The following is a 16,563-nucleotide window of genomic DNA, read 5'->3' as shown; positions in this document are numbered from 1 at the left end:
TAACATGGCTCCTGTGAGGGGAACATCCCTTGGACCTCAACATGGTCACAAGTAGTGGCCCAGACTCCGGGCATCCACAGGGTCCTTGGTGGTAACAAGAGCCACGGACATCAGCACAGACCCCCACAGCTGCATCAAGGCCATGGGCCAAGTCATGGCCCTTGGCTGCAGCCCAGGCCAGAACGTCACCATAGCCCTAGGTGGCAATCAGAACATCTACCTCAGCTCATTCCTCACCACCCTGGCCTGTTCATATCTGCCTCTCTCTCTCCCATATCGCTACCCTGTACTCACTCGCCATCATGGTATGTTTGTGCTCTGGAGCCCTCCAGGCCCAGAAACACCGAGCGGTCCCGGAAATTATTTCAGATTTGGCAAGACCGACTGCTCTCAACTTTCATCTGTTGTCTGAGTATATGGAATGAAAATGTAGAGAATTTTTCAAAGTTTCTGTTAATAGGGTTAATTTTAGAAACAGTGTTAATTTGTAAAGTGAATCATTTACTCATGATAAGGCAGACACTGTCTCTGGGAATATACTTTTTAAATTGAAAAATTGAAGTCATTTCTTTCTGGGGAATACAACTTAGAATTAAGTTGCCTTTTTATACAGCTGACAGTATATTTACTGTATAATCTTGGAACATGGTATAATTTGATGCTAAGAAAAATATATTGTTATGCTTTTAAATACTAGATATGACTATGTAAGGTAATAGCCCCAATTTTTAAGATTTCACCCTATCAAGTTGTTTCTAACCAAATTTTTTTTTACTTGTGATAATCTGGTTTTGTTCATTAAATAATAACTGGATTGTTAATATATAAAGCAAATATACAAAGTTCCTAATACTTGGAAGCCAGGAATGTCTCTTAGACACTTTCTGTTCAGATTCATTCCTTGGGTGCTGACTTTAACTGACTTCTTTTACGAAGCTTCTCTGCCTCACCAGTTCAGATCAGTTTAACATCCTTCAAGACCAGCTCGACTCCTTGACTGCTACAGTACTCCACCATCAGAAAGGAGGAGCTCTGACTGCTGCCAAGGATGCTATGCCCACAAATCCATAACCAAACCATCCCCTTACAGCTCTCTAATGATCATTTCTCAAGTCTCTTTAGGAATATAGGATGGCAACCACCTGATTTATTGCAGCTGATCAAGTTAAGAGGACACCTCTTCAACAAAGAGCCTCCTCAGCAGAGAATAGCTGTAAAAACACCCCTACCCTGCATTTTTTATATTCTCCCAGGGTTAGGAATGATAGTTTCCTACTGAAAAACTACACTTCCCAGCATCCCTTGTTGACTATGGAAGTTTCCACCCCTATAAGAGGTCACATCCCATCTTCCTCATAGGCGGTTTGGCCATCTGCACATATGGGTGACAAAAGTGCCCCCTTGCTATGAATAAACATGGTCATGCCTAAGGTCAGAGCAAGCCTTTCTTTCCACCTCCTGTCTTCTCTACAGCTGCCCTTAAATAATCTACCAAAAAGAGGGCATGGGTAAAACATTCTTTAGGAAAATAGAACCAGAGATGGATGAAGGGAAAGGTACCATATAATGCAACAATAAAGACACCAATCTCCAGGACTCCTTTCTACCCTACCTGCCCCATGCTGTGTCTCCTGTGGAGTCAGGGATTACAGACATTACATAGTCTTTTTAATGTTGCCCTTTCGGAACAACATGGGGACCTCCCTGTCATTTCCAGCTGAGTGCCGCCTTCTTTCCCTGGAACTTCTGAACAGGCACCAGGCTAGGCTCTGGGATCTGGAGATATTGTAGGGAGGGGTTGGCTTGCCTTTTTCCATACATCCTTGATGCAGAATGAAGCAATTTCATCTGCACGGATGCTATTTATTAGCAGTTTAGAGTAATGACTTCAAAAGTTTTCCCTGGTCAGCTACAGTGGGACTTTAAAATTGTTCTCAAAAGGGCCATAGCTATCTCCTTGTGAGTTGCATCAAAAGCCATTTCTCCTGGTTCTCAACAGATATATGCATGTCACAGTAGGAGCTCTTTCCCTCCAATTTGTTAAAGCTGGTAAAATCCCAGATCTTGCACAAATGATAAGGAGGGGATCCCTGTGATCAGAGACTTAGCCCCATTCTGTCCATGGGGATAACAGCCGAAAGGCTTGTGTAGCCCCCTACCCACCCACACAGTATCTAATTTTACAAAGCAGAAACCTCTGAGTGCGTCACCTTTTAGAATGATCAAACCCTGTCACTTTACAACACAGATTCCCATTATAACTGAGAAACTGCAGGCGTGTACAAGGACTGCATGGTTGAACAGCTCCGGCCCAGCTTGCATGTTGGAGAGATGAAGCGATAATTCTCTGCCACCTCAAAGCTTTGTAATCCTAGAAGGCCTGCTTGCCTGACGCTGCTATCATAAAGGAAGAGTATTGTCTAGTCTGGACAAGAGAAACATAAAGATGAAATCATTTGCCTGCAGTTTTATAGCTAGGAAGAGAAAGGCCAATACCAAAAAATCCAAAGTGTAGAATCAGGAAATGAGGCGGATCTGGTCACCTGCAGCTAGAAGTCCTGGATGGCTGAGGCAAAGACCAGTTTAAATACGCCAGTGTGGTGTCTACAGCGCCTTCACCAGCCTCTGCTGGAGAACAATGTCGTGGTGGCGTTTTTTGTAGTCTGGTACCCTTCCTGAACAGGTCACCGTTAACCGATGGCCGTTAATCCTGTTCAAACCCACGGTAAGATACAAAATGAAGATGTGTACATTGTGGTACCATGGGAGGCAAGAAGAGAGCTGAAGTTCCTGACTCTTGCTATAAGGAATCCGCTCTCCTTTCAATCCCATGGTGTGTGTTACAAGTAAAGAAACTGCCTCTGTACTGTGTTTACAGAATCTCTGATATCTTGAATCAGTGATGCTTCCCAGGATCTGGTACCTAAACATCCAAAGGTCCCATATCACATATGGGAAAACCACAATTGTATAGAAGAAAGACAGTAAGAAGTGTCACCTGAAGATGATATGGAAAAGAAAAGACCTTTATGGACTCTTAAGAGAAAGACTTATATGGACTCCTGAGCCCACTGGACTTCACAGAAATTCCATTTGGGGAAGCAGAGAAAAGGAGCGGTTTTTGCTTTCGCCTTGAACACAGCTGACAATAATTCTTTGACTTTTCAGGTTCTGAGTGGTTAATTTTAGACTGCTAATGTTAACACCCTCTTACTGATTAGTCTCAAAACTTTCTCCTGAACTACTGTGAAATGTCAGGACCTGCATCCTCAGAACACTGTTCCAGAAGGCTTGGATCTGCAGGAGCTTGACCGGATTAGATCCCATATCCACCCTGTGGGTTGTCACCCTTCTACAGTAAAACCCACCAAATCAACCCTAGCAGGCATCCCAGCAAATTCTGTGCAATTTGAGAAAGATAATTAGAGCAATTGAGGCAAGCACTGATAGGTTGTGACTTATTTACATACATGAAAATAAGTAGTTGGCTCCAATTCCCCTTTCTCGGAGAAGCCATTGGTTTTTATGGTGTATTCTCCCTATCAACAGCATCTTCCCTTCTACAGTATGGGAGTAAGTGTCCAGATACAAGCCAATCAGTGTGCAACATTCTTTTTAACACAATGATTGCTTCAAGAATTGCCATGGCATCTTAACTTGATTCAAAGAGAATGAAGCTGAAAAAAATCCATCCTTCTCTTGGATAATACAATATGCAGATATGAGTATCAGGACAGATGAAGCCATTTGTGACAGTAGGGGACTCCTGCTCTGTAGAAGGAACAAAGGAATAAGAAAACCGTAGAGAAACTGAGCTGGAGCCCTAGGCAAACCCTGCTGAACAGTCTTTGGATTCATTGGGCTCACAAGTATAAATCAGCAACCACATGCTCAGAATCCCAATGTAAATATAAAAGAGAAAATGATGAAGGATAAAGGAAAAGGCCCACCGGTTTCAGGACCTTTCCTGGTTCTTAAGCACACAGGGAGAAGAGTGAGCCCCAAGCACAGCTCCTGGGTCTGAAACTTGCTCTGTCTTTCCTCATGCCCTCATCTCCCTCCAGGTGGCACTGGGCCCCCTCCATAACCCATCTGGAGCTTTCTCATTTTGCCACTCTTCCTCACCGAGTGTTTCCAGTATCCACTACCATTTCTGTTCAAAAGCTTTGTGTCAGGCTGAGCCTAACCTTCAAGATGGCTGTGTCCTAGAGTTTTCTGAATTGAAGAGTCACAGATGATGATGGATCAGGCTACCCATTGTTTATTAGCATTAAAAGTAATTTTGAACAAACTTAGTCAATGTAATCCTTCTGAGATACTAAATAAATCTGGCCAAAGTTCAACATGAGCTCAGTGCTCTTGTATATAGAGAGGTAATTCTTGCAACAACTTACCAAATCCTTCAAAAATGTTGCCCAAGCTCCAGAAAAGAGCCCATAGCTGTGATAATATAAGCAACCCTTATTAAAGTCAATGAGTGGGGGTGGGGAGAAAGAGAAAAGAGGTAGAGAGTTGTGAAGAAAGGGGCCAGCAAGAATAGATGGGATAGAGTAACTCGGGTTGAATACAATTACAATGTATTGTATCTATGTATGAACTGTCAAACAGTCTAAACATAGCCAGATGGTGGTGGAGGGGATGATCAAATGTACCATCATAAAATTTATCCAATTACTAATAGCTGGAATAGATTCAAAAGGATAATACACTGAAATAATTTTCAAAAAGGTTGAGATTGTTAAAAAACTAAAAACTACTGAGTGTTATTATAATTTATTATTGTTAGGGTTAAAGTAAATAATTCAAACATTACAACTGGATGAGTTCTATGTAGACAGGTCAGTTTGATTCATTGTTATAAGCCTAATTATCTTTCTTTCAAAATCAGAAAACTACATATAGTCAGATGTTTCTAATGTGATTTGAAATAAACTCTAGATATCTTTGATGGCCTCCTACAGATTTTATGTGCAGAGAAAATAGAAAAGTCTGTAAATATTACAATTTATACTATTATCTTTGTCTCTGTCTCAAAAATAATGACTGCACTCTGTATTGATTGTACATCCATGAAGAGGCAAACATAGTCAATAACCAACCTGAAAAGATCCTTCACACACACACACACACACACACACACACACACACACACACACACACACACGGAGAAAGAGAGAGAGAGAGAGGCCCTCCACAAACAAAATTATAACCATTGAAAAAGTAAATCCCCAAACTGAGGGGCACACTGGGTAAGACTGTAAACAAGCATGGTTTATTTTTCCAGTTTCCCAGGTAACGACCCTAGTGCTGCTGTTACAGTCATTTCCATCAACCTGTTGTGGTCCAAGGCTCCGAATCAACCACAGACACAAGAGGTTACAGCAAGGCAAGATTTAATGCAGGGCAGCACAAAGTCAGGGGGGAAGGGGAGAGGGCTGATCAATCAGGGCCATGGAACAGACTTGGGAGCTGAACTGTGATCCTAAATGTCAGCTGAAGCAAGTACTTAAGCATAAAAATCACAAACATTGGTTGCCACGTTACAGTTACAATTTTCACCAATCAGGATTTAAAGAGCAGGGGCTTCTTTGAATGTTCCATCATCGTCAATGATATACAATGTAAGTCTTTCAGTCCCACAATCAGATTCATCTGTCCTTTCTGTTGTTGGACAGTAGAACAATGTTTCTAGAGAACTATAAATGTGTAATGACTGTTTCTGTGGTTTAGGGATGAGGTGGGTCAGCTATTGGAAGGTTCCCATCTCCCCTGGGGAACTTGATTTCACCTACAGGTAGAGTGGATTCTGAAGTCAAAATGGCAGCATTAAGGCCCAAGTGCTATTGTCTGCTTCCTTTAAACCTTTTGTGGATAACAAAGGTTCCCTTCAAACTCTGACCTCTCTGTGGCTCCCCACAGAGCTTTCCTACAGTTTTCCATAGCTGCTTGATTCCATGCCACAACTAAGATGGTGAGAAAATAAAATGTCATATGAAATTTCTTAGTAAAATTATGTAACTCGCTAGTAAAACTGAGTCCTTGTGTGTGTGTGTGTGTGTGTGTGTGTGTGTGTGTGTGTGTGTGTGTGTGTGTGTGTGTGATTTTAAAGCTTCCATTTCTCTCATCAGAGAAGCTGCCCCTAGTCGGCTTCCTCGATTTGTGTGTGTTACCGTCTCTCCTCTTCTGGCCAGGCTCCTGTAGGAAGCATGCAGATATGGCTTAGGCCCTGTTGGCTCACCTTCCAGTTTAGACCTAGGTGAGCAAGGAAAGAAGCAGTGTGGTGCCACGCTGAGAAATGTCTGATGGTGTGGGAGAAATGTCTGACAACTCCATTCTCTACCCTTTGACTCCAACTCTTAATCTAATTTCCATGGAAAATGAAAACCTTAATTTTTGTGGGAAGCTGATTCAGTAGTTAACCCTCATATTAGGGCTAGACAAGGCAACCTCATAGTAGGAAAAGGGTCCCAAGAGCAGTCAAAAGAGTCAGAGATAACCCCCACTCCCACTGTTAGGAGTCCCACAAGAACACCAAACTACTCTACCATAAGGTGTATGCAAAGGCCCAAGCTGAGACCCATGCAGGCTCCCTGACTGTTGTTTCCGTCTCTGTGATCCCCTATGATCCCTGCTTAGTTGATTCTGTAGTCATGTTTTCCTGTTGTCCTCGACAACTCTGGCTCCCACAATCCTTCCTCCCTCTCTTCTGCAGGATTCCCTGAGCTCTGCCTAATGTTTGGCTGTGGGTCTTTGTATCTGTTTCTGTCAGTTGCTGGGTGAAGCCTCTCTGATGACCACTGGTCTAAGCACCGATTTATGAGTATAGCAGAAAGTCATTAGAAATCATTTCATTGTCTTTTTTTTTTTTTCTTTTTTGCCAGCCATGTTTGGTTCTCTCCTAGGTCTCTGGGCTGTCCAGCCTCTGGTTCCTGGCCATCCAGGCAGTATCAGGCATGGGCTCCCTCTCATGGCATGGGCCTCAAGTTGGACCAGTCATGGGTTGGCCACTCCTACAAGTTATGTGCTACCATTACTCCAGCACATCTTGCAGACAGAAAAAATTGTAGGTCAAAGGCTTTGTGGCTAGGCTCCTGTCCCAATCCCACCACTGGAAGCCTTGCCTGGGTACAGAAGATAGCTTGTTCCCCAATACTAGGAGTCCTCACTAGGGTCACCCTCATAGAGCCCAGGAGTGTCCACTGCACTAGGTTTCCACATCACGCCCCAAGTGCCTCCTAATCCAGTTGTCTCTCCCCGTACTCTCTCCATTGCCCCTGACTGATCCCTCCTGTTTTCATCCCCACCTTCACCAAGTCCATCCACAAAATCAATTTCATTTCCCCTTCTCGGAGAGAACCATGTGTCCCTCATTAAGCCCTCCTTATTATTTAGATTCTCTGGATCTATGGATTATAACAGTGATTATCCTTTATTTAACAGCTAATATCTACATATAAGTGAGTACATACCATGCTTGTCTTTCTGAGACTGGGTCACCTCACTCAGAATAATTTTTTCCAGTTCCATTCATTTGCCTGCAAATTTCATGATGTCATTTTTTTAACAGCTGAGTAATACTCTATTGTGTAAGTGTACCACATTTTCTTTATCCATTCTTTGGTTGAGGGACATCTAGGTTGTTTTCAGTTTCTGGCTATTATGAATAAAGCTGCTATGAACATAGTTGAACAAGTGTCCTTGTGGTAGAATGAAGTGTCCTTTGGGTATATACCCAACACTGGTTTAGCTGGGTTTTGAGGTAAATCAATTCCCAGTATTCTGAGAACCCACCGTATTGATTTCCATAGTTGCTGTACAAGTTTGCACTCCTGCCAGCATTGGAGGAGTGTCCCCTTGCTGTACAACCTAACCAGCACTATCATACGATTTCTAAAATAGTCTATCTAATAGAATCACTGAATTTCATGTATTTTTCTAGAGCCTGTGTAATAGCATAAAAATGTATAATGAAATGAATATCACAGTTTTAAGCACTAGCTATGGTGATGACCCTAAATGGATCCCTCCAGATGCAATTTCTGGTAAAGTCCTAAATTCATATATCCAAATGAGTCCTTAAAATCACCATGTGATATCTGATAGTGCTGTAAAGTTAATCTTTCCAAGAAGGAAAAGGAACCAAATGCCTTCTGCCAAAGCTGGTTCCAATTTCCTCCATCTTGGCCTGTCAAAGCTGAAGTCTTACGGGATCACTGTCTCCCTGAAATTCCTTCCACTATATTAACTCATCAGTAAATAATCTCAGCTTTACTGCAAACAGGCCCTTGATCTCACTCCCTCCATTTCTTCAGGAAAACTACTTCTAGCCTGTGGCCACCACTTTCTAACTGGCCACCCTACTTTCCTCTTTCTCTTCCAGTTCTCTACAGTTCATTCTCTGCCCAGTACATCAAATGAGCCTTTAAAATTATTTTACAGACCAGAATGCCCTAAGATATGCCAGGCACTAAGTATAGACATTCAGCTACGTGACATTCCAGAATCCCACCATTTGATGTACGCTGCCTCGTTCCCCAACACCATCCTTCCCTGCTATAGACACAGGGACTGTCCTGCTCTCCTCAGATAGACCCAGCATGTTCCCAAACAGAATCTGGGCTTGGCCTTTCTCTACTTAGAATATTCTCCCCCCAAACCTTGCCAGGTGGCTCGTTGTCATCCAAGTTTTAATTCAAAAGTAGATTTATAAGATCCTTTCTTGGCTACTCATTCTGTAAGAGCACCCCATATTCAGGTCACCCATATAACTTCTCACATTCATAGCTCTCATTGCCCTCTGAAACAGTGTTGGTTTGTGTACAGACTATCTGATCCCTCCCTAACATGTCAGCTAGATGATTATGAGGAAACAGACTACCTATTCATCATTGTTGTGTCCTCAGTGCTCAAGAAAATGTGGTCATAGACACCTGCTAAAAGAACAAGTATCTTATATCCTGTAGTAGGTCCTTTCTTACCTTCAGCAGGGATCTTTCACCACCACCACCACCACCACCACCACCACCACCACCACCACCACCACCACCACCACCTTCTCCTGACAGTTCTGGGGGAAAGTGTACTTGGTTGAGGGAGTTTTACTCTCCTCAGAGAAGAACTGGAAAGCAGCCTGGTCAGCTAAAAAAAAGTAGTCTCTCAATTTCTCCCCAAAAGAAGTCTGAGAAAGAATGAATGTTTATCCATTTTTGTTTACTTGATATCATCACTACACTTGGCCAAAATGAAATATTGTTGATGCCATTCCATCCATGCAAATACAGTATTATTTGACAAAGGGGTGTTGTCACATTAATTTAGAATATAATTTTATCTAAATCTTTGTGTGATGGTAAACCTTATCATCTTGTTTGTGTTGAGAGACACCTTAGCAGTTTTAGTAAATATTTCTGGGTGTGTTTGTGAAAGTGTTTCCAGAAGCAATTAGTTCAAGAGAACTCTGACATAATAAATGGTTTTATGTACATGCTCATGATTTGAATGCATTATTGGGAGGTGGTGAAAGTGTAGGGCCTTGCTGCAAGAACTGAGTTACTGTAGAAGAGTCCTTGAAGTATATTTTGAGACCCTGGTCCCTTCTACATTTCTCTGCTTCCTGGTCACAAGGGGATAAACAGTTTTTAATATATATTCCCAGCACCTTGATTTTCTGCCTTGCTTCAGGTCCAAAGTAGATTCACTCAACGATGGGCTGAAACCATGAGGATTCAAAATAAACTTTCCTTTAAGTTGTTTCTCATGGTACTAGGCACAACGATGCAAGTTCAATGCAGAGCAGTATTACCAGAAAAGAAATCATCGCTGTGGCTCTTGCTGCTGGATACTTTTAGCTGGGTTTACAGTGAGAATTGTGAGCAAAAAGTAGAGTGGGAAGATTTGGAAAGCTTGGCCAGAAAAGGAGCAGGCTCAGAGATGAGGGTAAGGAGGTCATGGTGGATAAATGGATGGACAGCATTTTAAAAAGCCAAGGATTTAACATTCCAACAATAGGTGACATACTTCCAGGACACTTCAGGAATCATAAGAGCCTATCTGTCTTAAGAGGTGTGGGTCTAAATATGTAAACTCATTAAAAAGAGTTTCTCTTGATGAGGCCCACTAGTATTCCCTGCTTGCACAGGATCATTCAAGGAAGTGTTTTCCCAACTTTAGCCCTCCAGACATACAGAGATTATGGCAACCATGGTCTGAAAGGGTCTTCCTCCTGCTCAAGCTTGCAGCACACATTAGCATCATCCACATGACACTGCTTTTAGAGACATGCAGAATGTCAGAATTAGGGATTGTAGATAGCTTTTATCCAGATTTCAAAGGAGAACCTGGTAACAAGAATCAGAATCCCCTTGGAGGACTCCTAAAACGACCACCTATGAAGCTATTGGAGTAAAGTTGGTGGTGTCAGGAATGTGGAATGTTGCAGAGGAAAGCTGTGGGTAGCAACAGAGACACCACAGAAAAGAAGACGTGTGATCTGGAGCCAAGAAGGCAGTGGTGTGGAGGAGTACCTAAACACTTGAAACTCATGTTCATATTGCCATTGCCCCAGATGCCCAGCAAAGATCTGAAGTACTTAAAGTTTGCCCTTCTGGATCTTGGTCTTGCTTTGATAATGACTCTCCCTCGTTGTCCCTGCATTTCTCCCCATTGGAATGGAATGTATTCTCTGGCCCAGACTGTATATTGCAAGTATATGGCTTATTTATTTTATGCATAGGGGGATATTGGAGATGCACATGCTATGGCTCATATGTGGAGATCAGAAGACAACTCTGTAGAGTTGATTCTCTTCTTCTACCTTTATATAGGTTCTAGGACTCAAACTCAGATTTCCAGGTTTGTGCAATGAATGTCTTCATTTAATGAACTCTCTCATTGGCCCAGCCTTTTATTTCTTAATTTATAAAGGCTTTTAGCTAAGATTTTATCTTCAGTTTCAAGAGGAGACTTTGGGATTTGACTTTGGAACAGTGTTATTAGGACTAACGTCTAAAGAGGGAAATGGGCCGGGCGGTGGTGGCTCATGCCTTTAATCCCAGCACTCGGGAGGCAGAGGCAGGCAGATCTCTGTGAGTTTGAGGCCAACCTGGGCTACCAAGTAAGTTCCAGGAAAGGCGCAAAGCTACACAGAGAAACCCTGTCTCAAAAAACCAAAAAAAAAAAAAAAAAAAAAAAAAAAAAAAAAAAAAAAAAAAAAAAAGAGGGAAATGGTGTGTTTTTGTTATATACATACAAGGTTTATGCTATGTAAGATTATGGCCTTATAGTTGGTTTAACTTGAGGATAAAAACAGTTTAAGAGGAATTGTTGGATGTCACATTGACAAGAGATTTGCAATGGTTAATATTTATTGTCAACTTGATTAGATTAAAGATGCCTATGATTTCCAAAGTGGGTATACAAGTTTGCACTCCCACCAGCAGTGGAGGAGTATTCCCCTTACTCCAAATCCTCTCCAACATAAGCTGTCATCAGTGATTTTGATCTTAGCCATTCTGACAGCTGTCAGACGGTATCTCAGAGTTGTTTTGATTTGCATTTCCCTGATTACTAAGGATGTTTAGCAATTCCTTAAATGTATTTTGGCCATTTGAGATTCTTCTGTTGAGAATTCTCTATTTAGATCTATATCCCATTTTTAATTGGATTATTTGGTTTTATTTTTTTATTTTTTTTGATAATTTGGTATTTTGATTTTTAATTTCTAGAGTTCTTCATATATTTCAGAAATCAGCCCCCTGTCAGATGTAGGTTTGGTGAAGATATTTTCCCATTCTGTAGGCTGTTGTTTTGTGTTATTGACCATGTCCTTTGCCCTACAGAAGCTTCTTAGTTTCAGGAGGTCCCATTTGTTAATTGTTCATCTCACTGTCTGTGCTACTGGTGTTATATTTAGGAAGTTGTCTCCTGTGCTAATGCATTCAAGGCTACTTGCCATTTTCTCCTCTATCAGGTTCAGTGTGACTGGATTTATGTTGAGGACCCAAAAAGGGATGCATGAATTGCCCTGGGAAGGGGAAATAGATGAGATCTCCTGAGTGAACTGGGGGCGGGGACATGAGAGATTGGGATGGTCGAGTTGGGGGAGGGACAAAGAGGGAGAGCAATGAAAGAGACATCTTGATAGAAAGAGCCCTTAGGGGGTTAGGGAGAAACCTGGTGCCAGAGGAAATCCCAGGATTCCACATTGATGATCCTAGCTAAGACTCCTAGCAATAGTAGACAGAGTGCCTGAACTGGCCTTCTCCTGTAATCAGATTGGTGACTACCCTAATTGTCATCATAGAACCTTCATCCAATAACTGATGAAAGCAGATGCAGAGATCCACAGCCAAGCCTTGGGCCTACCTCTGGGAATCCTGTTGAAGAGGGGGAAGAGGAATTTTACCAGTAGGGGCTGGGAGAGGGGGTTAAGGTCATGTTGGAGAAACCCACAGAGACAGCTGATCTGAGCTGGTGGAAGCTCATGGACTCTAGACTGACAGCTAGGGAATCTGCACGGGACTGACCTAGGTCCTCTGCATGTGGATGACAAGTAGACTGGTCTGTTTGTGGGGCCCCTAGCCGTGGAACCAGGATCTGTCCCTGGTGCACGAGCTGGCCTTTTGGAACCTGCTCCCTATGGTGGGATGCCTCACTCAGCCTTGATGTGGGGGGCAGAGAGGAGCTTGGTCCTGCCTCAACTAGATATGCCATGTGTTGTTGACTCCCATGGGAGGCCTTAACCCTTTCTGAGGAGTGGATGGGGGAAAGAAAGGAAGAGGGGGGAGGGAACGGGAGGAGAGGAGGGAGGGGAAATGGTAGTTGATGTGTAAAATAAATTTTAAAAATAAAAAAAAGATGCCTATGAGATTAATAAAACACTCCTGTGAGTGTTTATGTAAGGGCATTTCTAGAGTAAAATAGGTTCCTGGCCAATCTATGGCTTAATCAATTGATGGACTCAGGATTAATGGAATTAATTCTAGTAATGGAAACTTTTGGAGGTAGGGGCTGGATGGAGAAAGCAGTTCACTGGGCATGTCTTTAAAGACTATATTCTGTCCAGGATCCTTCCTATTGTGTCTTGCTGGTTCCTGGGTGCCATGGATTAAGTAGCCTCCTCCTGTACATGTCCCTGCCCCTGTGTCCTGCCTTATCACAAGCCACCATAATGAAGCAAGCAAAACTGTGGGAGCCTGTGCAAGAAAGCTGTACACTTACTATGAACCACAGGTGGGGCAGAGCACAGAATATTCTTCCCATAAGGAGTTTTTCTAGAAAGGAATGCATGTATAAATGGATACACTCAAAAGCAAGGACAGGAAGGGAATGCCCTGACATGTCCACAGTATCTTTGTGGGAAAGGAAACGCCTGGGAGGAATATCCTTGGCTCTTTCACATGACCAAAGATGATAAAACATAACACCCTCTGTATTCCTTCTCTGTGCTTGTATCTGTTTAAGGTAACTGTGAACATCGCTTCATGTTTTGCTTGGTATAACAATAAAAGTGAGAAGTACTTTGTTTGCACTATGCTTGAGCTCAAAAGCTTCAGGTCCCTTGATCACCCCATTCAAATCATTGGCATTTCCATTGATTCAAGGAGACTTAGCCTTGCCAGCTGGGGCAGATCAACACAAGAACATGAATTACCAAAGCAATCCCCCCCTTTAAGTTGCTATCTAAGTTAACTTACATCAATTAATGCAGAGTGGAACTATGGAAGAGAAGGCACAGCTGAAGAGAGTAAGTTACAGGGTCAGGATCCTTGAAGGGTGTCCTCCTCTGCCTCCCCTGCCTTGCCCCAGACCCCAAGTGATGGATTCAGGCATTCGTTGCACAAGCTCAGAAACCTGAGGTGGCTTCCTAGAACCCTGAGCCAAATACATCTCAGGTGTCTGTTACAATGATGGAAAGTCAGACTGAAGCAATCTTGGGGCAAGAGGTAGTGTTCACTTGGGGTACCATGTATCTTGTCACTCAGTTGGCAAAGGCAAGCATGACTGTGGAACCAGTCAACAAGGTCAGGCTTCCTGTCTGTCAGGAAAGCTGCCTCATCTTCCTGTTCAAACCTGTGGTAACTCATAGCCCATTTAAAGCCCACCTCCTCCTTCACTTGAAATCTAAAATGCACAGTTAAACTGCATGCAAAGCTCTTCCAGAAGTTTCTTTCTTGGATGAAATGTGCACCAAATTCAACATTTTGTTTGACTCTTTTCTTTTGCTGATAGTGAGGGAAAGTGTATCATTAAGTATAAATTATTTTAACTCCACACCTCACATATTAGTATAGGCTTTTCCATCTGTGTCAATTATCTTCCTCCTACTGTAACAAAATATTTGAGATACTCAACTGATCAAGAGAAGTGTCTGTTTCAGCTAAAGTTTTGACTCTGATGCTTTGAGCCAGAGGCAAGGCAGCACATCACTATGGACGCAAATGGAAGCATAGAACTGCTCACCTCGTGGCTAGGAAGAGAAAAAGGAAAAAGATCTGTGGTCCAGCCTCTCCCTATCCTTTCAAAGCCATGACCCTGAAACACTGAAGGTCACCTCCTAGGACCTATTTCTTAAAAAGTCATCACTTCCAAATAGTGCCAAGGTAGAGGTTAAGATTCAACACCTGGGGCTTTGGGGAGACATTGAAGATGTAAACTACGGCACACTGCTCCTGGTCCCCCACAGTAAAAGGCCATCTCCCAATATGAAATGAAGCCAGCCTGCCCTAAGAGTCAGACATTCATAACTGTTCCAGCATGGCTCTAATGTCTACATCCAAAGTTGTCTCTGAGACACAAAGCAAACTCAACTGTGAGGCCTGTTTAAAAAATAAAAATAAAAGAAAGTTACATACCTGCAGTGGAGTGGCCCAAAAGAGACATTCTTAAAGGGAAGAACAAGCTGGGGGTTGAGCTCAGGTTTTCTTTCCAGCATGACTCAGGCCCTAATGTGATCCTAGCACCACAAAAGGGAAGGATACAGCAATAAGGAGAAATCATACTAGAGCAAGACGGAGGCCAAGCAGGAAAAGGATTTAGTCCTGTAGCCTTGTTTATCATACTGTGGTGGGACATGAGCTGACGTGTTTGGGAAGGACCACCTCTAAGGTTTTGCGGGTGGGACGTGAGCTGACGTGTTTGGGAAGGACCACCTCTAAGGTTTTGCGGGCTACCGTCAACGTGGCTGCTCTCTCAGGCTGGCTCCATGTGAATGAGTAGACTGTCATGTGGTCTTCCATCTTCTGTGAAGCATCTCCTTTGAACTGAAACCACTGCTTACACTTCCTCATGTATGATTCATTAGTAGGTATCACTTTGAAGCTGAGAAAATGAAATGAATGTCTCCCACAGGGAGGCATATGAATGGAGCACATGGGAATTTCCATTCAAAAACATATTTTCACACAGATGTTTGGTTGAAGATGTTCAAACCACATTAGTAGTTTGAATTTCGTTATTAGCCTTACTACAGGGCAAGCTTGTGGTCATAAATTCTCAGTGGTGATGATATTTTACTGTGCTGGTTTATCTTGTGTCAATTTGACGCAAGCTGAAAGGAAGGAGCCTCAAATGAGAAAATGCCCTCATGAGCTCTGTCTGTAAGGCATTTTCTTAATTAGTGATTGATGGGGGAGGCCACAGCCCATACTAGATGGTGTTGCCCCTGGACAGGTGATCCTGGGCTCTACAAGAAAGCAGACTGAGCAAGCCATAAGGAGCAAGCCAGAAAGCAGCACTCCTTCATGGCCTCTGCATCAGCTCTTTCATCCAGGTTCCTGCCATGTTTGAATTCCTGTCCTGACTTCCTTCAGTAATTACAATGTGGAAGCATATGCCAAATAAACCCTTTCCTCCCCAACTTGCTTTTGGTTATGGTGTATCATCACAGCAATAGGAACCCTCACTAAGACATTTGATTATCTCTTCACAGCCAGATTCAACACAGACAAGCTTCTCCAGCATTTCCTTTCATAGGGCATTTTTCTTTAGCCATCTCTTCACTGAAATTATTAACTTTGGGCTTCATGAGGGAGTCTCGTATGAATTCCTACCTTCTCATAGTCTAGAGCATGGAGGACTGTCAAGATGCCAGCCAATCAGACTAACCACTGGCCACACAGGTAACTGTGATCTCATACTTTGGGGCTTTTAAGGATTTCCCTTTTCTATCACCCACTTGCCATATTAAAAGATATAAAGCACACACACATGTGAATACACACACACACACACACACACACACACACATCAGCATTCCTAAGTGCTTTGTATTGGGAAGAGAATGTGCTGGCTGATGGATTTCTAAGTGAATCTTATGCTTACTCCCATTTCAAATCCACTAAACTAACAAATGCCAATAGCTGTCAGTCCACTGGGCCCTAAGTCTTTTTAGTTTAAATATCAAAATCCATTCATATGGTCTTCTCTGATCATTCCAGTTAAATCTTTTGTATAGTTTATCTGTGTGATTTATGAAACATTGACTTCCTATTGCCTTATACTACATATATATCATATGCAATAATAATATGAAATATGAATTACGTCTTAAGCAAACAACTAAAA

General features: G+C 42.5%; 1 protein-coding gene and 1 long non-coding RNA gene across 3 annotated transcripts in view; one reads left to right on the top strand and one right to left on the bottom strand.

Annotated features, from left to right (window-relative positions):
- Positions 1-16,563, top strand: part of Cpa6 (carboxypeptidase A6) — a 315,011-nt gene that overhangs the window by 98,281 nt on the left and 200,167 nt on the right. The window lies entirely within an intron of this gene.
- On the bottom strand, positions 5,377-8,798 carry LOC143271789 (uncharacterized). The gene is made up of 3 exons (XR_013048927.1): positions 8,658-8,798; positions 7,470-7,535; positions 5,377-6,252 (listed from the first exon to the last, which is right to left on the bottom strand). It is a non-coding gene; the product is annotated as an uncharacterized LOC143271789 (long non-coding RNA).

Source organism: Peromyscus maniculatus, chromosome 2 (assembly GCF_049852395.1).
Source record: "Peromyscus maniculatus bairdii isolate BWxNUB_F1_BW_parent chromosome 2, HU_Pman_BW_mat_3.1, whole genome shotgun sequence".
Lineage (NCBI taxonomy): Eukaryota > Metazoa > Chordata > Mammalia > Rodentia > Cricetidae > Peromyscus > Peromyscus maniculatus.
The sequence above is the reverse complement of the archived record's forward strand: the minus strand, read 5'-3'. Positions and strand labels throughout refer to the sequence as shown.